This window comes from Balaenoptera ricei, chromosome 3 (assembly GCF_028023285.1).
Source record: "Balaenoptera ricei isolate mBalRic1 chromosome 3, mBalRic1.hap2, whole genome shotgun sequence".
In the NCBI taxonomy this organism is placed as follows: domain Eukaryota; kingdom Metazoa; phylum Chordata; class Mammalia; order Artiodactyla; family Balaenopteridae; genus Balaenoptera; species Balaenoptera ricei.
The window spans coordinates 17,399,490-17,424,281 of record NC_082641.1 but is presented as its reverse complement, the minus strand read 5'-3'; the positions used below and the strand labels follow the sequence as shown (position 1 = coordinate 17,424,281).

General features: G+C 36.0%; 1 long non-coding RNA gene across 3 annotated transcripts in view; it reads right to left on the bottom strand.

Annotated features, from left to right (window-relative positions):
- The window catches only part of LOC132362142 (uncharacterized), a 70,128-nt gene extending 46,161 nt beyond the window's left edge, over positions 1 to 23,967 (bottom strand). For all 3 annotated transcript variants that reach the window (XR_009502233.1, XR_009502235.1, XR_009502234.1), the window contains exon 1: positions 23,802 to 23,967. This is a non-coding gene — a long non-coding RNA (uncharacterized LOC132362142). The remainder of the gene's footprint in view (positions 1 to 23,801) is intronic.
- Positions 23,968 to 24,792: the final 825 nt, after the last annotated feature.

Below are 24,792 nucleotides of genomic sequence, written 5' to 3'. Positions count from 1 at the left end.
CATTGTATTCTAGATCATTTCCAGAATATGTTTTAATCTAAATTTATCATTAAACTTAAAAAAGAAAACGATTATAAAATTATTTATCCCAACTCTGTTCCTTCTGCTATCATGGCCAGTGTCAAGGTAATAAAAACACCATTCATATTCATTGTATTTACTGATACTCTGGCTCCATTTTTATCTCATTCCTATAAATTCACTACTTTTTTCTTCTTTCTCTTCCTTACCTGCATATATTCTGAATATAAATTCTGCATAAATATATATCTATTTTTTTGTCAAGTACTAAGTACATAAATATAAAATTGAAAGTTTTATTATACTAATTTATTTTTATGTATTGAGCTATGGCTAGGTGCCAGAAGAGGGACATATTGATAAACAGGACATAATTTCTGTTACATGAACTCACAATATAGTGGGAAAGAGAAAGTAATAATAAACTTGCACTATAAACTATGTTATTATTAAAATGTCCACTGCGCACTATAATAGCCTAGAGACTAAAAAATCCATGAAGAATTTTCAGACGTGGCATTCTTTGTCCTGCTGGTGAAGATGAATAAGTCTTTTTCAAATAGGTAATAAAAAAAATAAGTGAAGTATCATATACAAAGTCAGAGCAAAATAAATAAGGTTAAGGTAGAAAGAAATAGTTAAAATTTCAGTATAGCTGGAGGTTAGAGTGTTTGTTGCCAATTTGTGTGATGCTTCCAATGTCATATATAATGGATGGTAAAACCACCTATAGGATAAAGTTTGTTTCTTTATTCCAACATACATTTTTAGAACCACGATTTATGGTGAACTAGAATTAGACCTTTTCGGAAAGAAGCTGTTTAGAAGGAGCATTACACAAAAGAGTTCTGTTCTTTGATGACTTGATTTATGTATACATTGTGAAATAACAACCAAAACCAAGGTAATTAATATATCCATCACTTCACACAGGTACCTTTTTCTTTTTTGGTTTCTTTTTCTTTTTTGGTGGTGAGAACACTTAAAATCTACCCTCATGGCAGATTTCAAGTATACAATACAGCATTGGCAATCATTATATTGTTGTACGTTAGATCTCTGGAATTCATTCATCTTACATAGGTGAAACTTTCTACCCGCTTTCTTGATCAACATTCTATTCCCACCTCTACCCAGCCCCTGGCTACTACCACCCTACTCTTTGCTTCTATGAGTTTGGCTATTCTAGATTTCACGTAAAAGGGAGATGTATCAATAGTATTTGTCTTCCTGCATCTGGCTTCTTTCATTTAGCATAATATCCTCCTGTTTCATCTACTTTGTTGTAAATGGCAGGAAACAACGTAACTGTTTGTCAACAGATGAATGGATGAAGAAATGCAGTATATATACACAAAAAAATAACATTCTCAGCATTTTGAATCTATACTAGGGGTTGCGAGGTGATTGCAACAGTTCTAAGCAGTATGGGTTCACACAAAAAATATTCAATAGCAGGATAAAGAAATCTTTAACTGTTTTGTTAATAAAGAAAATACTGTCTAGAATAATTCAGATAGATTTTCATTTTTGGCACTATGAATATGCTGTTAATTTGATGTGCAATCACTGATTTTTTCCAGTGATTATACTATATTTCTAGGTTGGGATCCATAGGAGAAAAAAAAAAAAAACATCAGGAGTCAAGCAAAGGAAGATGAAATTAATTTTAATGTTGATAAAGGTGATAGAGTATGACAATATTGAGCTTCCTATGACCACACCCCAAAATTGAACAAAAATCACTCAGTCATTGTTATCACTCACAAACCCCACAGCAGGTTACCTTCCCTGAGGAAGAGACTGTAATAGCTTTTAAAAGTAGTAGCAGAAAGAACCTCTCTAGCAATCAACCAGGTTTTGCAAAAGAGAGAAGGAGGAATTCCTACATTCTCAGTTTATCCTTACAAACTCATCTTTTAGAGCAGTGATGCCATTCTGGTACAAGGTCCACCTGTATTTATTTAGTGGAGCCCCCTTGACATGAAAATATGAAGCCAGGAGAAAGGAAGATTTCCTACAACAATGTTTAAAGAATGAATTGTATTTATGTGTGTCTTTCAAACATTTAGGTAGTGCTGACAGATTTTTTTTCACTAAGATCATCGATATATATATATGTATATATAATATATATGCACATATATATATCTATATCTTAAATTCATTGCCCCAAATAAAGCATTATATTATAGATAATACAGAAATTTTTGATGTAAACAAATGCAAGTCACTACTCATATAATTCCATCTTGCTCAAAATATATTCTACTCCATGGGCTATATTTATATAACATAAACACTCAATGAGTACATTCTTCGTAATACCTATGTATTGTGTATTTATACACACACATAAAATGAAGAGAATCTCTGATAAGTGTGTAAGTTTGATGAGTTTTCAACAGACTGACAACTTCCTTTTGCTTTGTGAAATAGGACATAAAGTCATCTACTAAAAACAGACAAAAAGAATGGACCATAAGTTTGGATACACTAAGTTTTTACATTTCATTTACTTTTTATTCTGATAATCAATTATTTCTATAAACCTGAAGTCCTCATAAGTAACTTACAATTGTACATACATAAAAAGTATTTTAATTTTTCAAAATAAATATTTGAATCTTTTATTATAATATACCCAGTTGAATACATTAAGATTTCTCCTCTAATTATCAAATTCTAATAATATGTCACATGGAAGTCAACGTATCTTGGAAAGTTTCAGTCTGATGCACATAATTAAATCTAAGGCACAACATATACCTATTTGTAGCTAATCGCCTTTTTAGAAACATATATTCCTTTCTTTCTGTGTCAGAAAATGAAAGCCAATACTTTTTACTATAGCTGTATGAGTCTGCCAATTTTACATTTGTCAAAATAAAAAAAAATTCGGCAAACGATGCTAAATTTCCAAACCTTTAATGGGATTAAAATTTACATATAGATTTCATGGCTTGGATAATGTCGGGTTTTTTTCTTTGTTTTTCACTGATTTAAAATCTCCTTCCCTGGAAAGCAACATTTCCATTAAAAGGAAAAGTACAAGAAAATACATACTCTTGGATGCACTGCAGTAATTGGTTAAACTAGGTCTTTGGTCAGAACAACTTTAACTTTTTATTTTAATTTAAATCATAGTATAATATAAACCCTTAACAATGTAAAGAATACTTATACTCAACTTAAGTCTATACAACCCATCTCAAAATTTAAATATATACATTTCTGGTTTAAAAATTTATCCACTTATCTATATTATATATGTTTTATGTTTCTGCATAACTTTTAAACCATTCTTGCCAAAATTGAAAACATTATTTTTAGATTAAAAACAAGCATCTTACCCAAATATAGTTATTGATTATCATCAAATATATTACTCACAGGAGTAAACTACGTTCTTTTTTTTTTTTTTTTAAACTACCTTCTCGATAATGATAAGAATATAACCAATCATTACTCTGCTGAGAATGCTCACAATCTATTTGTAGATGTGTGACAAAGGCAATGGAGTAAATAAGGTGACATATGTCAAATATATGTTTTATACAGAAATTCAGAAAATAAAATACTTCCCACTAGATCATAAATCCTTGAGGATGAAGCTATATTTGTCTTCATTTTATCTTCAGGTCCTAGCTTAATATCAAGCATACTTAGGCATGTCATAAACACATGATAAAATTAACAAAATAATGGTGAGACTATAAGGCAAAGACTGACCTTAATCTATGCATGAATGGAAGGTTAGAGTATAAATAGAACAGCAGGCTTTTTACAGTCATAATTTTGTTTTGAAACACATTCAGAAAATAGTTTCCAGGAACAAATGATAACTATAAATAGAGACTGTGTTTACTATGGTGGTCATCATATTTATACTTAAATTTTAGATTTAGCCATATTTTCAGTATAGGAGAATAAATTTTATAACTATCCCATTAAAAAATGCCTGTTTTAAAACAAATCAATTATTTGCACACATAGATTGGAAAAGATATGATATTATTTAGTAATAATCTTCATGCACAGTTCAGGAAAGAAATAGGTTGCTGTTTTTACTTTTATTTCTTTATATAGAGATAAATATTGTAAACACCAGTAAAAATGTGTATTTTCTCCCAGAAAGCAGATATATCGCAGATGAGAAAGCAAAATGGTAGGGATAAATGGAGCACAAGTAACTGTGCAAAAGCCAATCAATTTTTAACATTAGAAAATTACACATTAAACTTCATATTAAAGATGCTTACATTTGATGTAAAGTAAGTAAATGATATCAAACTGGCTTTAAAATGTTGTGCTGGAGCAGAATGGACACTGAATTGGGTGAATTATTCTACTAACTACTGGTATGAACTTTGGAAACTCTTACAAATTTTCCATGCCTCAAGATTCTAAGTTGTGAAAGAAAGAAGTGGAGATTAGACTATATTAAGACTTAGACTTTATGAACCCGATTCATTCAATTCATAAACTGTTCTTCACTATTAAGAACAGGGCTTTTGGAAGCTGCATTAAGTCTTTCTAGCTAATTAGTTTAATTTACATGTAAGCCATAACTTTATATGCAGGGATATTTGGCTTCACTGAATTCCAACTATTTTCCCTTATGCTAAACTAGTTAGTTTCCACTCATTTTTTGGCCTTCTTCCTCAAATGAGCTAAACTCATCACAAGAGTCACAGCAGATAAGATGAGCCACTTGTATTGAAATCATTTGATGAGCACTAACCAAGAAGTCATTCTGTAATCTATTATTTACATTTTCATTGCATTGATTACTATTTTCCAAATGTTCTAGAAAAGAATGGAAATAAATTATTCCAGATATTTACCTTAAGCTTTACATTTGATCCTCAATTTCAAATCATGATTAGCCTTGATAAACCCCAAATTTACTTCATTATCACCTTATCTTAATTTTTGCAGAATTTAATGACATTGTGAAACCTCCAGTCTGTCTAGAAGACTAACAATTTCTTCAAATTTATTTAAAAAACTAACTTCGGCAATTTTGTTTTGTGTTTTTCATCTGGTATCCAATTCCTTACTGTTGTTGTTTTTGCTTTAATACATATTTCCTTCTTTGTGCTTGCTTGTTTTTAATCTGTTCACTTATTTTTAGTTTCTAAAAATGGAAATATAAAGTTTAAGAATTCTTCTTTTCAAGTAAGAAAATTTAGAACTATACACTTCTCCATTAGCACAGCTTTGGCTGCATTACATTAATTTCTTTTGATATGGTATGTTTTCATTAGCATGTACTTCAAATTTTTGCAAAATACCTCATAATTTCTTCTTAGAACATTGGTAGTTGACTTGCCAAGCCAGGGTGGGCAGTGAAATGCAGCAGCTCAGCTTCCATAGAGGGAAGACTTCCTCAAGAATGAAGGGCAAAAACCCACCTATGCCCATTGCCCTTGTCAGGAAAAGTAAGGAACTCAGTTGGAACTTAAAGGAGAAAAAACAAAGCCTTAAAAGCCTGGGTTCAGGGTCCTAGATGGGCAAGCAGGAGACTACCCAGCAATTTACTGGGGAAATCCTGGAAATGATGAGAGATATGAAGATTTTGTAAAGTTCTCTACATATCTCTGACTGGAAATCACAAGCATACACCAGGGAGAAATAAGACTGAACAGAGGAAAGCTAAATTTGAGGCACACTTTAAATCCTCCTGGCTTTGTTCTACACAAGCTACAGTCAGATCCACTGGCAGTGATGGAAGACTTATGTGCTTTCAGTATTCACACACGACTTTTACCCAATCATTGGCTGACCAGAAACACAGGCAACTCCTAGGATGCAAAGCTAAAAAATTAAATAAGAAAAATAAACATCAAAAAATGGAGCAGAAACAACAGCAGCCTCAAATAGTAAGAGAGACTTCTTATAGAATACGTTAGGACAAATTATAAACATATAAATAAATAAGTGAATAAAACCTAATCAGAGGGACTTCCCTGGCAGTTCAGTGGTTAGGACTCCACGCTTCCACTGCAGGGGGCATGGGTTGGATCCCTGGCTGGGGAGCTAAGATCCTGCATGCTGTGTGGTGTGGCCAAAAAAAAAAAAAAAAAGAACTAATTCAGAATTCAGAGTTGCTATAATATGCTACCTAAAATATCCTAAAAAGAGAGAAGACAAAAGAGCTTAAAACAATATTTGATAAAACAATGTTTGATAAAAAATATTAATCATAAGTTCCATGATGCTGATGAACCCCAAATAAACTTAATACAGATGCCCATACATAATACTTAACTACTAATATTAAAGCATAGAAAGTGTTGAAAACAACAAGAGAAAACTCTTATTGGATACGGAAACAAAAATACTATAAATATGTGACTTCCCATAAGAAACTATGGAGGCCAGAGGACAGTGGAGTGAATGATGCATTCATAGAACAGGAAAAACACAAACAAAATTTGTCAACAAAGAATTCTATATGCAGCAAAATATCCATTAAAACAAAAATCAGTGTGAATAAAGACATGCCCAGAAAAGGAAAGACCGAGAAAATTTGTTACTAGCATATCTAACTTATAAGAAATGCTATAGGAAATCCTTCAAATGGAAAGAAAATACCTACAAAAAATAACTCAAAATTACATGAAGAGTCCAGAAATGATAAATATGTGGGTTAGTATGAAAGATGCATACATATACCTTTCTATGTCTTTTTTAAAGTTTCTTTAAAAATTACTTGTATAAATCATTAGTTGTAACACTTTAATTGTTCAGTTTATAGCATGTATAGATATAAAATATATGACTAAATATATGACAAGAATAACACGAAAAAGTAGGGAGGAAAAGGAAATACATTTTAGTAAATTACATTTCAATTCTTAAAGGAAACACACACAAACACACCTACCTCAAACTATCATTAAAAACTGTCAGTACATGGAAATATGCTTCACTCTCTGAAATGTCAATATACTATTACACATTGGAAACATAATAATTTATATAATCTTTTCTTATATTGATCAGATCTATTTCTAATATTTTTATTTTACAATAATACCACATTGGACATGCTTTATATATGTATTTGCAGTCTATTAAAAAGATTTCTAACAAGAAATACATGTTTGATATAAATTTGACATAGACAATGTGTAAACATTTTAATTTTGAGAGGAATTTAAATTGCCCCCGTTCGTAACACTAAGAGAGAAATTATTTTTCCTGTTCCTTTCTAACATAGAGCATTATGAAATTATTATTTACTATACCTGTGAACATAAGAAAATATATTTTGCGAACAATTTTTTTTATGTTCAATTGCCTGAATTTTAGGTTCAAGTCGAACTAGTTTTCATTTTCATTAATTTTTGGTACTTCTTTATCAGGAACTTCCTTTATACATCTGTTATTCTTTTGACTCTTCACTAATATTAAATTATTGGTCACATAGATTTTCTCACCTCTTTTCTTTGTCTATCACCTTAGTTATTGGTGTCTCTCATTATGGGACAGCGTTAACTTTTTCTGTAGTTCAATGTGTCAATATATTTCTTGTGGATTGGTCAGGACAAAAGGCAGCAGAAACATCTGTGAATTGATGTTGCTGAAAGCACAGAGCTGAGCACTGTTAAAATGAGGACAGTGGCTGGCACAAACTGGAGAAATGTACAGGAAACAATTTTAATGGAACAACAGTATCCAGGGTCAGAACAGGGCAGCTACAATACATACTCCCAGTCAGGTACAAGCCATCCTGTGAGAGGAGAGGAGCTCTGGTTTGTGAGAACAATGTGTAGCCCTCAAAATTTCCTGAGATTAAAGAAAGAAGGGTAGGCAAGAACAAAAATCTGCCTTTCTACGTTGGGGATTATTGAGGTGGAAGGTAATGAAAATATTATGTCAGCTATTAAGAAGATATCTATAATATACTACCTTTTAAAATACTTTTTCTCTGTACTGATACAACACAGAATATAGACAAATTTCTCTGTATTCTAAGATACATTTGAAGACAGTATAAATGTAAAATTTCATACTCGCTTATTTTTAATTATCAATAAATTGTAAAGCTTGTCTCATGTCATTAGCATATTAATTTTTAAAATTAAAGTGTATTTTTTGATAAGTTTATGAAACTCCATTATATTATTAGGACTGTATCTGTTTTATCTTTGGTATTTCATTTAGAGCAAACTTTGTTGTTGTTATTGTTTTTTGGCTGTGCTGCTCAGTTTGGGGAATCTTAGTTCCCTGACCAGGGATTGAACCCATGCCCCCTACAGTGGAAGCATGAATCCCTAACTGCTGGACCACCAGGGAATCCCCAAGCTTTGTTGCTTTCTATTCACTGATGACATTTTCAAGATTCCAATTTCTTAATCTTTAACTGAAGCCTGTAACCTTTTTTTTTTAATTTAATATAAATATATTTTGGAGTTTAAATCTTAAAGAAAAAGGACTATTATAAATAAAATTAACTTACTTTTAAATATGTGAAAATAAACCTATACATAAATTCTGCAGGGTGTTGTCTAGATAATATTTAGATAAACTTAAGAAGTAACATATTCACGGAGAACACTGGAATCACAACTAACAGCTGAACAACCATCAATAAAGAAATGCTGGAACCTACCAAAAAAGACACCCTACATCCAAAGACAAAGGAGAAGCCACAACGAGATGGTAGGAGGGGCGCAATCACAATAAAATCAAATCCCATACCCACCAAGTGGGCGACCCACAAACTGGAAAACAATTATACCACAGAAGCTCTCCCACTGGAGTGAAAGTTCTGAGCCCCATGTCAGGCTTCCCAGCCTAGGGGTCCAGCAATGGGAGGAAGAGTCCCCAGAGAATCCGGCTTTGAAGTTGAGAGAGATTTGATTGCAGGACTTCCACAAGACTGGGGGAAACAGAAACTCTACTCTTGGAGGCCACACACAAAATCTGTGTGCACCAGGACCCAGGAGAAAAAAGCAGTGACCCCATAAGAGACAGGACCAGACCTACCTGCTAACACTGGAGGTTCCCCTGCAGAGGCAGAGGATGGCTGTACCTCACTGTGGGGACAAAGACATTGGCAGCAGCAGTTCTGGGAAGTACTCACTGATGTGAGCCCTCCCAAACGCTGCCATTAGCACCACCAAACAGCCTGTAGCCTCCTCAGGCCAAACAACCAACAGGGAGGGAACAGAGCCCCACCCATCAGCAGACAAGCGGATTAAACTTTTATTGAGCATGGCCCTGCCCAAGATCCAGCTCTACCCACTACAAGTCCCTCCCATCAAGAAGATTGCACAAGACTCTTAGGTAGCCTCATCCACCAGAGGGAAGACAGCAGAAGCAAAAAGAACTAGAATATTGCATCCTGTAGAATGAAAACCACAATCACAGAAAGTTAGATGAAATGAAACAGCAGATGATTATGTCTTAGGTGAAAGAACAAGATAAAACCCCAGAAAACAACTAAATGAAGTAGAGACAGACAACCTTCTGGAAAAAGAATTAAGAATAATGAGAGTGAAGATGATCCAGAATCTCAGAAAAAGAGTGGAAGCAAGGATTAAGAAGATGCAAGAAATGTTCAACAAAGACCTAGAAGAATTAAAGAACAAAACAAACAGACTTGAACAATACAATAACTGAAATGAAAAACGCACTAGAAGGAAACAATAGCAGAATAACTGAGGCAGAAGAACCCATAAGTGACATGGAAGACAGAATGGTGGAAATCACTACCACAGAACAGAATAAAGAAAAAATAATGAAAAGAAATGAAGACAGTTTGAGAGACCTCTGGGACAACATTAAATGCACAAACATTCGCATTACAGGGTACCAGAAGGACGAGACAGAGAAAGGACCTGAGAAAATACCTGAAGAGATAACAGCTGAAAACTTCCCTAACATGGGAAAGGAAATAGTCACCCAAGTCCAGGAAGAGTCCCAGGCAGGATAAATGCAAGGAGGAACATGCCAAGACACATAGTAACCAAATTGGCAAAAATTAAAGACAAAGAAAAAATATTAAAAGCAACAAGGGAAAAACAACAAATAACATACAAGGGAACTCCCATAAGGTTTTCAGCTGATTTATCAGCAGAAACTCTGCAGGCCAGAAGGGAACAGCAGGATATACTTAAAGTGATGAAAGGGAAGAAACTACAACCAAGAATACTCTACCCAGCAAGGCTCTCATTCAGATTTGATGGAGAAATCAAAAGCGTTACAGACAAGCAAAAGCTAAAAGAATTAAGCATCACCAGACCAGCTTTGCAACAAATGCTAAAGGAACTCCTCTAGGCGGGAAAGAGATCAGCAACTTAAAACAAGCTTGTACATTCATAGACTGCTATATCAAAATCTCATAAAAACAGCAAACCCAAACTACAATAGATACACACACAAAAAAGCAAAAGCAACGCAAACTTAACACTAAAGGTGGTCATCAAGTCACAAGAGAACAAAACAGGAAGGAAGAAAAAAGACCTACAAAAACAAACCCAAAACAATGAAGAAAATGGCAACAGGAACATATATATTGATAATTACCTTCAATGTAAATGGATTAAACGTGCCAACCAAAAGACAGCCTGGCTGCATGGGTACAAACACAAGACCCGTATATACGCTGTCTGCAAGAGACCCACTTCACACCTAGGGACACATACCGACTGAAGGCGAGGGGGTGGAGACTGTACCCCATACAAAGTGAAATCAGAAGAAAGCTAGAGCAGCAACACTCATATCAGACAAAATAGACCTTTAAAATAAAAACTGTTATAAGAGACAAAGAAGGATACTACATAATGATCGAGGGAAGATATAACAACTGTAAATATATATGCACCCAACATAGGAGCACCTCAATACATAAGGCAAATACAAACAGCCATGAATGGAGAAATCAACAGTAACACAATAATAGGGGGGACGTTAACACCCCACTTCTATCAATGGACAGATCATCCAGACAGAAAACCAATAAGGAAACACAGGCCTTAAATGACACATGAGGCCAGGTGGACTTAATTATAGTAAATACTACAATTAGACTTGAAATGTGGTTCACCTCATCATGTTTTCAAGAATTCAGAATTATAACATTATTTCTGTGACTTTAGTGAGCATCTTATTATGAATTAGGGGAAAAAGTATAATCTCTCTCTGGAGTGCATTTTGGCTATGTTTGCCTGCACATTAGAATTTTATAAGATGTGCAGTCCTTCTACTTCCTTTTATTTAAAAAATGAGTCCACATTTTTTTTTGAGAGATGGTATCAGGTGAGAAGATCCTATTTCAGTACTCCAACACTTTTCAACCACTCAGTTTCCTGACATTTTTCCCTTCCTGGGTAGCATCAAAAGGCAGTATTGTGGATGTTCTGAGATCTCTATCTCTGTATCTTCTCCAGTTTCAGATCAGGCTGTTGAATGTATTGTGGATATTGAGAAACGTTTGTTTCTTTCCACTGTGACCTTTCTGATATTTCCCTTGAGAGGCAGTTAACAAAACATTAACCAGAATTTTCAGGCTTAGTGTTGCTTTGTAAATTAAGAAACATGCAGGGCTCCCAATGTGTTTCAGGATGCTATGTATTACTGGAAGCAAATACAATCATTCTCTTCTCACTGGCTTCAGAAACCTTGACATCTCTGTCTTTGTATCTTGGTTTAAAAAATATGTTGAAAATCATATTTAAGACCTCACCATTTAGGACTTCCCTGGTGGCGCAGTGGTTAAGAATCCACCTGCCAATGCAGGGGACACGGGTCTGAGCCCTGGTCCAGGAAGATCCCACATGCCGTGGAACAACTAAGCCCGTGGTCCACAACCACTGAGCCCGCGTGCCACAACTACTGAAGTCTGCACGCCTAGAGCCTGTGCTCCACAACAAGAGAAGCCACCGCAATGAGAAGCCCACGCACCGCAAAGAGTAGCCCCCACTCACCACAACTAGAGAAAGCCCACGCGAAGCAACAAAGACCCAACGCAGCCAAAAATAAATAAATAAATAAAGATTCTGTGTTTTTTTTTTTTTTAAAAGATCTCATCATTTATCAAGAAAGCATGGATGATGGCCTTTATACTTAATACAATAACCCCAAATACGGAATTAACACGTGCATTGTTATTTAACCCTGAAAATATTCTTTCTCACAACTGTTAATAATCTTTAGGGTACCATCATCAAGAAAGAAAGTTACTATAGAGAAATATCCCATGCCAATACTCTATAACATAATAACACTTTTGAGCCAAAATCTTGTAGAGATGTTTTAAGTAATATGAAGAAAATATTTGCAAAGCACATCAAGTTGTTTGGAAGTTCAATGTCAGAACAAACTATATTAAGAAGTAAAACACAATTGGGGGTAGATTATAGAGGGTATACTTTATTATTTATCTACAATGATCTGCTGCATGTATATTGACAATTCCACTAAGTCTCACATTTCCTGTCTGTAAAAATTAAGGGATTTCATAATTTTCTAATGTTCCTGTGAAAATGTTAAGAAAATATATGGCTTATTTAGAGATTATGTTTTAATGTCATGAAAAGAATTTGTGTTATATTTAAATTAGAAAACTTCCCTTGGAGTTATTCAAGTTAAAATTATATCTATGGATAAAAACAGATTGGTGCCTACTGGATTTTTTAAAGGAAGAATAATCTTGTGAAAAAGTTTAAAAATCAAATTTTAATTTGTGGGTCTGTGTTTGTATCTTCTTTTTGATTAAATTTTATATTTTCTCTGCAAAACACTGTATCTTTCACCCTATATCATCTTTTCTGAAACATGTACATACAATTATATAAATTGCATTATTCCAAAAAATGATTTTAAAGCTTTAGCAACGTAATGATTTTACTAAAGATACTTTTCCTTGAGCAGTTTTTGTCTACAGAAGTAGGCACTGGAATATATGGCACTCTTACATAGTAAATCCCATAATGAAGATACACAAAGGGCAGCGGAAAAGCAGCATGCGGTGCAGCTATATTTTCCTGGTGGGACAGAGAATTGTATACACAATGTTAATTTTTCAACTTGAAGTATGTAAAGTTTTATACAAAGATAAGGGTGCAAATTTATTTTAAGAATAAAGAGCGGGCTGCCCTGGTGGCGCAGTGGTTGAGAACCTGCCTGCTAATGCAGGGGACACGGGTTCGAGCCCTGGTCTGGGAAGATCCCACATGCCACGGAGCAGCTGGGCCCGTGAGCCACAACTACTGAGCCTGCGCGTCTGGAGCCTGTGCCCCGCAACGGGAGGGGCCGCGATAGTGAGAGGCCCGCGCACCGCGATGAAGAGCGGTCCCCGCACTGCGATGAAGAGTAGCCCCCGCTTGCCGCAACTAGAGAAAGCCCTCGCACGAACCGAAGACCCAGCACAGCCAAAAATAAATAAATAAAGTAGCTATAAAAAAAATTAAAAAAAAAAAGAGAGAAACATTATTAAAAAAAAAAAGAATAAAGAGCACACCTTGTAAATCATGGAGCTGTAAAAGCACGATTACTTCAGGTCATAGCACTATATTCTGTGTGACTTGAGTGGAAAATAAAGCAGAAAAGGCAATATGGAGCTGGGAGCTTTGAATACCTTGATAAAGAGATTTAAAATGGAAAATCTTTACTTATTTATAACAAGAATGAGTAAGAGTGAAATCATTAGATAAGGACTGGTCTTTAGAGAAATAAGTATGGGGCAATGTAAGCAAAAAAAATTTATATTATTTGTGTTACACCAGTCTAATGGATAAGCTGAATATATATAATCTGAGTTAGATATTATCTTAAAACTAACATAAGTATGAGATTTCTAAAAGTCTTTGTATCAAATCATCCTATCCCAGGGCTATAAGCTATTCTACATTACCCTATGCACCCTGCATACCACACATTAACACACACACACACACACACACGCACATCACAATCATCACTGCCATCCACAAAAGAATCATCAAATGTAATTATCAGAGATGAAAATATAAATTCTGGAAGTAAGATATTTTATCTACCCCATAAGAAAGAGTATAACTTTCATATTCTAAATATTTGCAGTTGTGCTCAATTTGAAAAATAGGTGAAAGTAGGAAATTCTCAGTGAAATAAGATGACTAGAAAAGTAAGAAAGATATGATAAGAGATGCAGGTGTGCAGGTTACAGAACAGTCCACCAGATTCTAATAAGATAACAGTAGGGGCAAAAATCAATAATCATTGTTCTGTATTTACATGCCACTTTAGACCTGAAGTTATTAATATATATTTGCTAGGTTATTTGATCCTCACAACTGTTCTGAGGCAGGGAAAAACAGACTTGAAATGAAACCAGAACTCCTGTAAATAGATGCATTATGCACCAAACTATAAAATTACATACATTCATATGCTTTACCTACTCTATTTTTTTTTTCTTTTTTGCTTCTTTAAAATTTGATAATAATGGGCTTTCCTGGTGGCGCAGTGGTTAAGAGTCAGTCTGCCAGCGCAGGGGACACGGATTCGAGCCCTGGTCTGGGAAGATCCCACATGCTGCGGAGCAACTAAGCCCGTGAGCCACAACTACTGAGCCTGCGCTCTAGAGCCCGTGAGCCACAACTACTGAGCCCGCAAGCCACAACTACTGAAGCCCTCGCGCCTGGAGCCTGTGCTCTGCAACAAGAGAAGTCACCGCAATGAGAGGCCCGCACACCTCAGAGAGGAGTAGCCCCCCTCGCCGCAACTAGAGAAAGCCTGCACGCAGCAACGAAGACCCAATGCAGCCAAAAATAAATAAATAAAATAAATTTATTTTTAAAAATTTGATAATACAGCCCATCTTTTAATATGAAGCATTTTGTTCAGATAAGCATTTGATTTCATTAATGAAATAGGCACAAGTAATTATAAAATAGATATTCACACCATTAGATTAGATCTGGATAATTTATATAATATCTTAAGTTTATTAAGAAGTGTTAATATAATTCAGATAGGAAATAGCATCTTACATATTGTATGAGTTTCCTATGACCGCTGTAACAAATTAGTATAAACTTGGTGGCTTAAACAATAAACATTTATTCTTTCACAGTTTAGGAGGCCAAAAGTTTGACATCAGTATCACTGGGCTAAATGTTGGCAGGGCCACGATCCCTCTGAAGACTCAGGGTCGAATCTGCCCCTTGCCTTTTCCAGCTGATACTGCCAACATTCCTTGGTCTGTACCAGATCACTCCAATCTTTGCCTCCATAGTCACACTGCCTTCCTGCCATGTGTCTCATCTCTGTCTCCTTCTTATATGGATATGTGTGATTAAATTTAGGGATCACCCATGTAATCTGGATACTCTCCTCATCTCAACATGTACATTTTAATGAGGTCTGCAAAAGCCTTGCAAAAGCTTTTCATTTTTCCCAAATAAAGTAACAAGTACCTTGTGAGTATTTGCTCAAGGGATTAGATCTTGATATCTTTGGTGGGCATAATTCAGCCTACTACAGTCTTCTCTCTGGCCTCCAATGATTCATGTCTATCTATAACAGATGCAAAATATATTCACCCATGCCAAGATCCCCAAAATTCTCAACACAGTAAAGCATCAACACAAGTCCAAAATGTCGCCTAAATACTAGTTCCAAAATTGCAAATCTCATCATCTAAATCAGTTAAATTAAGATTGTATTAGACCCTGGGTATGATCCATCCTGAGACAAAATTTTCCTCCATCTCTATACCTGTGAAACTAGAAAGTTATCTGCTGCAAAATACAACTGTGAAACTAGAAAGTTATCTGCTGCCAAAATACAACTGAGGGATAGACACAGTATAATATTTATAGACATTCCCATTCCAAAAGGGAGAAAATGGAAGAAAGGATTCACAAATTCCAAGCAATTTCATAATCAAGAAGGGCAGATTCTCAGTAAGTTTTAAGACCTGGGAACAACCCTCTGTACCTTGACTCCAACATCTGCAACACAGCTCCATCTTCTGTTGCTGTGATTTTGGCTTACATCTCTTCTTCTGAGCCCATTGCTATGACCTCTGGGCCCAAGTCTCTGCCTTCAGAATCATCTTTCCTTTTACTTCAGAGGGAACATATGTGTGCTTCTCAGTAGCTTTATCACCCAATTGCCTGCCTGTAGAGTTTTTGTAGTTCAAAGGCCTTTCTTCATTTTATCCTGTGTTATCCATTCCAGTCCAATCTGGTAGTGTTTATGGTGGTACAACATTCTCAAAAACCTTTTCAGGTTGCCCAGGTATATCACAGGGATTCACACCTTTAGCCACAGCATCCTCCACAGATCTTTGGTTTGATAATCCCATCTTTATTCAAGGCTTCTTCTGGTTGAGTGACTTCATGAGCCATTTATGTAATCTCTTCAGCACTAGTAGCAGGTTATCCAGACATGCCATGGGCCTTCTCTCCAAAGTATACTTTCCTAACAGTTACTATCCTAATTTTATCATATTTTGCCATCTGATAGGCTGTTTCCCAAATCATCAAGTGATGGTTCCCTTTTGCTTAAGCTTTTTTTTTTCTTAATTTATATTTGTCTGCTTGCATTTTGATATTATCAGGTTAACACCTTCAATGCTTTGCTTGGAATTAACCTCAGATAAATATCCAAGTTCCTTGCTTACAAGTTTTGCTTCTTCAAACAGCTGTAGAACACAATTCAGCTATTTCTGTCACTATATAGCAAGATTCGCCTTTCCCTCGGTTTCCAGTGGTATGTTCCTTATTTCCTTCTGAGCCCTTTCCTTTAACCCACATTTCTACCAACAGTCTGTTTATGTGCATCTAGATGTTTTCTACAATGTGGCAAAAAATTCTTCCAACCTCTATACATTATTTGATTCCAAAGCCCCTTCCATATTTTCAGGCATTTATTACACAATATCCTATATCCCTGTACCTAAATCTATAGTAATTTTCTAAGGGTCGTTAAACAAATCACTACAAACTTGGTGACTTAAAAGAACATACATTTTATTGTCTCATTGTTCTGGAGGCCAGAAGTCCAGCATCAGTGTTACTAGATCAAAATCAAAGTGTTGGCAGGGCTTCACTCCCTCCAAAGCTCTAGGGGAAAATCTGTTGCTTGCCTCCTCCAGCTTCTAGTGTCTGCCAGCATTCCTTGGCTTGTGTTACATTACTCTAGTCTCTGACTTCATCTTCACAGTACCTTGTGTATTTCAAATCTCCTTCTGCCTCCCTCTTGTAAAGATATATGTGATTGCATTTGGGATCCATGACTTAAGATCCTTAACTTAAACACATGTGTAAAAAAGACCATTTTTTTTCCCCTAAATAAGTTGACATTTACAGGTTCCAGGCATTAGGATCTGATACCTTTGAAGAGTGTTTTTTAGTCTACTATACATACTTTACATAACACTGCTTTTCAAAAAGCAGTTTCATTTTATTTAATTTCATGAAAATTTTGCTATTATTACCCTGCAGATTTCAGAAGTTTTCCCTTCCTAATAACGCATAATCTTATCCTAATTATTGAAATAACTAAAGAATAATCAAATTTTTCAGAATTCTGAAAATCATTTAAGGGATGTTAGAGCAGATACTATTTTATTGTTTTATTTTCCTATTGATACATAACATATAGGCTTTCTCTAGAAAAATGGTGCTTTCTCAGTGGGCTGTTAGTCTTATTTACATTTTATTCTCAGGCATTCAGTAAATGGTTTATCATGTGATTATCATTAAAGACTTAGATTATTGCATTATAAAATGGAACATTCCTTTTATATTTTAAAACACATAAGAGTTCATTACCTTCTGACAACAGCCACAGCCAGAACATTAATGCATATATTTAATATTCTCTGTTAAGCAGCAGGTTATTTCAAGACAACCTGCTGATTTGAAGTAATGGGATGATACAAAAGTATAGCAATTATAGGTGTACTATCTGCAGAAATTGCCAGTCCCTGTATTTCAGCTCATTATCTACAAGCTTCTTCAAAGGACCAAATGAGTCTCCATCACTTGCTCCTGGGGAGTGAAGCTGTTGCGATTTGATTTTGGAATGATATCTCCAGAAGTATAAAATACTTGTATTTTGAAATGGAGATACTTACTCTCTCACAGATCTGCCTGGTGACACTCTCTGCTTATCTTAAGTGTACATTCAGTATGAATCACTTAGGAAATCTGAACCAGCAGAAAGCAAGATCCTTTCTGCTCACTTGTTAGTTAAATGCAAATACAGAGCATAATTAGGGTCTTGTTTCTGGGATATAAGAGTATGCGTATTTGAATAAAGAAGTGTCATAACACAAAATAGCGTCAGACATAATAAAGTAGACTTTGGAACCACATTGTTTGAGGTGAACTCTACCTATGCCGCCAACTAGCCGTGTGACATTGATCAAGTTATTTTTCTCCTCTTCAGTAAAATAGGAAAAGCGCCTGTGGTCAATTGTATTATTCTTTCAAATTATTTTCTGCTTTCACAAGAAGCTCATACAACACCTCCTGGTGTCATAGTGCTTTCAGACCCCCTCCACGTGGGAGGAATACACACCACTACACCACTGACATCAGAATTAATCATGTGACTTGCCTTTGGCCAATCAAATGTGAATGGGTGGAATGCACCACTCCACAGCAGAAGCTTTATGAATCATGAAGTTCTGCCTTCACCTACCCCACTCTTGCACTAGGACAGCATGTTTCAGATGGAAGTTGATGTTTAAACCTGAATCTTAGAGTTAAGAAGTTGTGAAAAATAGAGCTGCAGCCAACCCACAGACAGTACATACATGAGCAAAATATCAATCGCCCTTTTGTAAGCTACTAAGATATTGATGGTAATGGAGAATTGCACATAACCTAGCAAATCTGTATAACAGTAGTATCTACTTCATGTTCTTATTTGAGTAAGGCTCAGAGAAAGCAGTCAATAATAAGCCAGGTACACAGAAGTACAGAAATATGTTTTGTTATTATTATTACTGTTATATTTTAGAAATCCAAGGAGTGACAGTGTAAGAAATGATCACACATTAGATTTTAAAGGTGTAAGAAATAAATTCTGTTTCACTGGTTGTAATATACTCTCCTAAGTCTAGGAATGACGGGTATGATTTTCCAAATTCTATTGGGGAATAACAATAGAAACTGACTTTTGGAGGTGTGAGTTTTCAAATACTCATGAGATTTATTCATTCAAAAGAATCAGATAATCTCCCAAATCTTTCATATTTCAGACAACACTGCCACTGCCTCTTCCTCCCCAACAACAAAACCAGTGAATGCATTATTTCCAGGGCTGTGTTCATTCTTTGTACTCTCAAATATGTTTAACAAGATTTCATTTGGAATAGGATAAAAGTAGCTTTCAATAATGATTCTTTAATAGTAAAAATTAACTTTAAAATGATTTGCTGCACTATTCATGTAACAAGCAGGAACACAAGGGGATAAAGAAATTGTTTGAGAAAGTCACAATAATGCCCTGTTCTGCCACGAAATTCTGGTCCTATCCCATGAACTCTCATCTATTTGAAATTGAAGTGGCCACACGTCTTCTGAACTTCAAGAGACTCTAATTTAAGTACAAGTGATAATTCCTGTGCCACTGTGTTTTTATTCATTGTTCTATAATTTAGTATGTATCACTCTAAGTAGATCATTAGATCCTTATGAGCAGGAATTGATCCTCTACTTCTATGTATCTACCATTGGCCCTAGATGACTGGTCAAATTAAGTCATTTGTTTAATTTTACCCTATCCATTAACAGATTACAGTCAACCCTCTGTATCTGCAAGTTCTAGATCTGCAGATTCAACCAACTGCAGATCAAAACTATTCAAAAAAAATCCAGGAAATTCCAAAAAGCAAAACTTAAAGTTGCCTCCCACAGAAACTATTTACATATCACTCACATTATATTCGGTGTTATAAGTAATCTAGAGATGATTTAAAGTATACAGGAGGATGTGCATAAGTTATATGAAAACACTACACCATTTTGTAGAAGGAACTTGGGCATCCGAGGAGTTTGGCATCCTAGGGGGGTCCTGGAACCAATCCCTTGTGAGAAACTACTGTCCTGTATACGGAATGTTAACGTAGAGCAACTAAGAAGAAAAGTATTTTATTTCCTCATTCTTACGGCTTGCTTGGTTCCACCCGTTTCCAAAATCCATCAGCCCAACTCCTTTGATGGTCTCCTTATGAAGGAGGAATTTCTAGATTCTCAAATGTAGAAACTTGCTTTTGGTAGCATTGTCCTTCTACAATGTTCATTCTAGAACTCAATAATAAGTCAAATAAATATTTCATTTGCAAAGGAGCACTTATTTAAATGTTTATAATCAATGTAAAAGTAACTTTAGAGATATAATTGATCTGGTAATGTCAAATGCCAGCTGAAATTTCTGTCTTGCCCTGATTGCCATTTAGAAATTAGGAGTACAAATCAACTGAACTTTTCCAGGGTCAATTGTGCTTTTAAAAGATTTTTATTTATTATTAATATGTGTTGAGTACCAGTGATACATGAAACATTACAGGAGAGCTAAATTTATATATAATGACTATTTGATTATGAAACTACATAAAAGAGACTGACTATAATGTTGCTGTTCCTCATATCTATAAAATAATTATTTTGCTCCAAACAGTACATTAGGTGCATGCATTTCCTCATTTAACCAATGCAATGACTCAATATAGTAAGTATAATTATAAATCCAGAATTATGAAGGGGTTAAAGAGCCTTAAGTGTCTTTATCAACGCCACAGAGCTAGGACTTGGCAGTCAACAGAAGATAGGTTTATATCATTGAAAACGAGTTTATATCACTGCAAATTCTGAGTTTTAAGTGTTACAATATTTGCCTTCTTTTACTTCATCCGTATAATATTGAGTAGAAAACAGGCTTTCACTTTTGTTTTGGTTTTAGGATGAAAGTAATGCATGTTCATTAAAGAAATATGTGAAAAGTGTGGAATAGCATAAATGAACTGACGAAAGAAAATATATAATGCCAGCAGCTTATTTTCCTTAGTCTTTTTTCAGTGCTTTATGTTGGCGTTCAGATCAATACGCACGTGCGCGCACACACACACACACACACACACACACACACACAATCTGTAACACTGTATGTCAAAGCTTTCACTTAATATTATGGCATAAGCAGTTTTTAAATCATTGACTATCCTCATAAAATACCGGTAATTTGATGCATAAGAACTTCATCATGTAATTATACACAATAAATATCGTGTTATTGGTACATTTAAGTGTGTTTTCTATCTTGAAAAAAGGAAGATTCACTGACATTACAAGTGTGTGGGATTTAGGCGTCTGCTCATTTTTTCAGAATGCTGTGAATACTAGGTCAAAAGGAATGAACACTTTTAAATCTCTAGACAGCTCTTGAAAAATTTGCATTTTTAAAGATACATGGAATATCATTTATAAGTAAAAGATACAAAGAGATACAAAGGAGTTCAGGGTAACTTTTACTAGAGAAATGTTAGAGCTAATACAGAGGAAGAAATCTTCAGTGGGATCTTTGAGGATAAGAATTTCTATATAAAAATAATTCTATAAATACTTATTAAGTACCTCTCATAAGCAAGCCATTGCATTATGCAGTTATTGGTCTTTTTACTCAGTCATCTGCCTTTTGTCAATCATGTTATCCTTCTGTGAGAAGATTTTCATTTGTTAGATGGTTTGTTTTTTGCTATTTTGAAATTGCTATTCATGTGGTCATTAATTCAATATATATTCCAGTGTGAATTACATGGCAGGTATCATTCTAGATGCTGGAACATAGTGAACAAAACAAAACTAACAAAAAATATCTGGCCTGCGTGTTGCTTATATTCCACTGATAATGGAACCCTTGACCAGATGGGAAGGAGCAAACATTTGTGTTAGTGAAGTTATAAGTTCTTGGGTTTATATACCTTCTCCTAATATTTTCTTCAAGTGATTTAAAATAGTAAATAAAATGTACAGTGCCCATGGTAACCTTATCAGGTAAAAGGATGAGAAAGGAGATCCAAGAAACAGTGCGTCATGGGACAAAGGTATAAATGGCACATGGTTTTCAGGTAACAATAAACTATAGGGTTTGAGAAAATGTAATCATACACTACACACTGATACTGGATATGGTAGCTTGGTACAGACTCTAAAATTTTATAAGGGAAGGGAATTATTAGATTTTTGTTCTAGAAAGGTAATTTTGGTGACTAGGGGGAGAGAAGTTATGAGTAAGCAAGGGGTAAGACCATAGGTGTCAGACTAGGAAGACATTATTCAACTGCCACTAAAGTCAAAGTGTAACTTGATGGTTCTGAATTAAGACCATGGCTGTGGAAATGGAGAATGAAGAGGTAATCAGAAGAAAATCAATATTTGGTAAAAGAAGCACTTGAAAACGTGTTTCAAGATATTTTGAGATATTGCTGTACTTCTGTGTCAGAGGTTTTCTCAGTTCTTGGCAGTCCCTCACCCTCCTGTGAGGGACTAGTACATCCTTCTGTGCCAAGTGCCAAGGGCATGGTATGGTACTGGAGCCAGAGGAACTTTATTTGAAATATTGTCCTCTCATTTACTAAATTTGTGACTGTTTGACTCTATTGCACAGTTTACTGAGCCTTTGCTTCAGAATCGAAAAGTAGAGAAATAATTATGCCATACTCACAAGTACTTTAGGTATATTAAAACATATTATACGTACGAAATAATTTATAATGTATAAATTGCTATATACAATTCTACTGAGTATAGAAGAAAATAAATTTATACATAGGCCAACTTTTTATTTATTCCTATTAATAAATTATCCTGATACTTATCCTCTGTCTATAAATGTATTCAGAATTATTTAAAACATTTTTGGGGTCTGTTTTGTGGATTTTATGGTGTAAGTGTCTCAACTCCAATATGGCAAATGTGAGGAAGTAAATAAATTCATTTTTTAAGGATTATTGCATTTTTCTGCCCCCCGGCTGACCTATGACATAATTATAGTTTAGATAACTAAAACCAGTGCCTATGTTTTGTGTCTACTTCTCTGTTTCTAATTAAACATTTTGTCTATCTAAGTGTCACTGTGGAAGGCAATAAATTAATTCCTTCAGATATGTTTCCAACTGATATTGAATAATATGGCATTCCATTTTATTTGCTTTTAATGTTGTCACTTTCATAGTGAATACAAGAAGTGATGACAGGGTGTCAGGGAAGGCATTTTTGGACAATGGGTTGCTTCCTTCTAATCCACATAAGTGGAAAGAAGAAAATGCCACACAGTTGCAGGGTTTCAATTATTGGTGAAGATTTCTGCATAATTCAGTTGCCTACATAAATTTTCCCTAACGTTTCCAAGATAAAATAATAAATATTGTGTATGTTTATCGCTTTATGGTCAAAATAGAGTTATTTCAAAACAATAGAGTTTAAACAAAAAAGCCGTTGAATCTGGACATGCGGGGACACCAGCCGGGAGCCGGGCCGGTCTGGGGCGAGCGGAGGGGACCGCGAGGCTCCCACGGGCAGGCATGCAGTGCACCGGAGCGTCAAGCCGCCCGTCCTCCCCGCGCCCCGCACCGTCGCCCTCGCACCGCCCAGTCGGCGCCCCGCGGTTCCCGGGGCGCAACGAGGCCACGCCGCCGCCCGCCGCCCCCGCCAGCGCAGACCCCCGCCCTCGGGGCCTCGAGCACGCCGGGCACGCCGGAGAGCACGGACGGCCCCGCGGGTACGGAGAAGCGGCGGCTCCTGGGACCCGGCCGCCTGACGTACCTGCGGCGGCCTCACGCTCGGGTCCGCCCGGTCCGGGATAACGGCGCCTCCGCGGCGAACACGCCTGGATCTCCATGCGGGGTGTTTACTCCCAACGCTCGCGATCCGGGCGGGGAGACCAACGGCCTGGAGCGCCGGCCCCGCCGGCCGTGCGTGCCCTGCGTGCGCGCTCTGGACGCCGGGGGGCCCAACTTAACTTTTTTTTTTTTTTTTTTTTTAAATTGCCACAGGCCAAGAGCCATGGCTCTCAGGGGGCTCATCTTTTTTTTTTTTTTTTTTTTTTTTAATTTTATTTATTTATTTATTTATTTGTTTATTTATGGCTGTGTTTGGTCTTCGTTTCTGTGCGAGGGCTTTCTCTAGTTGTGGCAAGCGGGGGCCACTCTTCATCGCGGTGCGCGGGCCTCTCACTATCGCGGCCTCTCTTGCTGCGGGGCACAGGCTCCAGACGCGCAGGCTCAGTAGTTGTGGCTCACGGGCTTAGTTGCTCCGCGGCATGTGGGATCTTCCCAGACCAGGGCTCGAACCCGTGTCCCCTGCATTAGCAGGCAGATTCTCAACCCCTGCGCCACCAGGGAAGCCCCCAACTTAACTCTTAATTGGCCAAGATGGGGCTCTTTTGACATTCCTAAACTGTTTTTTTTTTTTTTTTTTTTTGCATACACAGCTAGGAAAAAAAAAAAAAGCTGGCTTGATGAAATATCTTTTCAAAATTCTGACCCTAAGGGAACAAAAGTACTCCTAGGAGAAAGCTTCAGGTTATAACTCTTATTATGTCCTTGAAACGTAAACACAGACCACATTGCCTGAGACTACATCCTTTGCTCAATCAGTAGAACCCAAAACTGAAAAAAACAAAGGGGGGTGGGGGGTGGGAAAGAGGCATTTTTAACCTCAAGCAAGTAAATTTAACTTATTCCAACTTTTATTTACAAACTAGTGAGTTTACATTGTAATACCTGATTCACGACTAAGTTTTAAAATGAAGCTA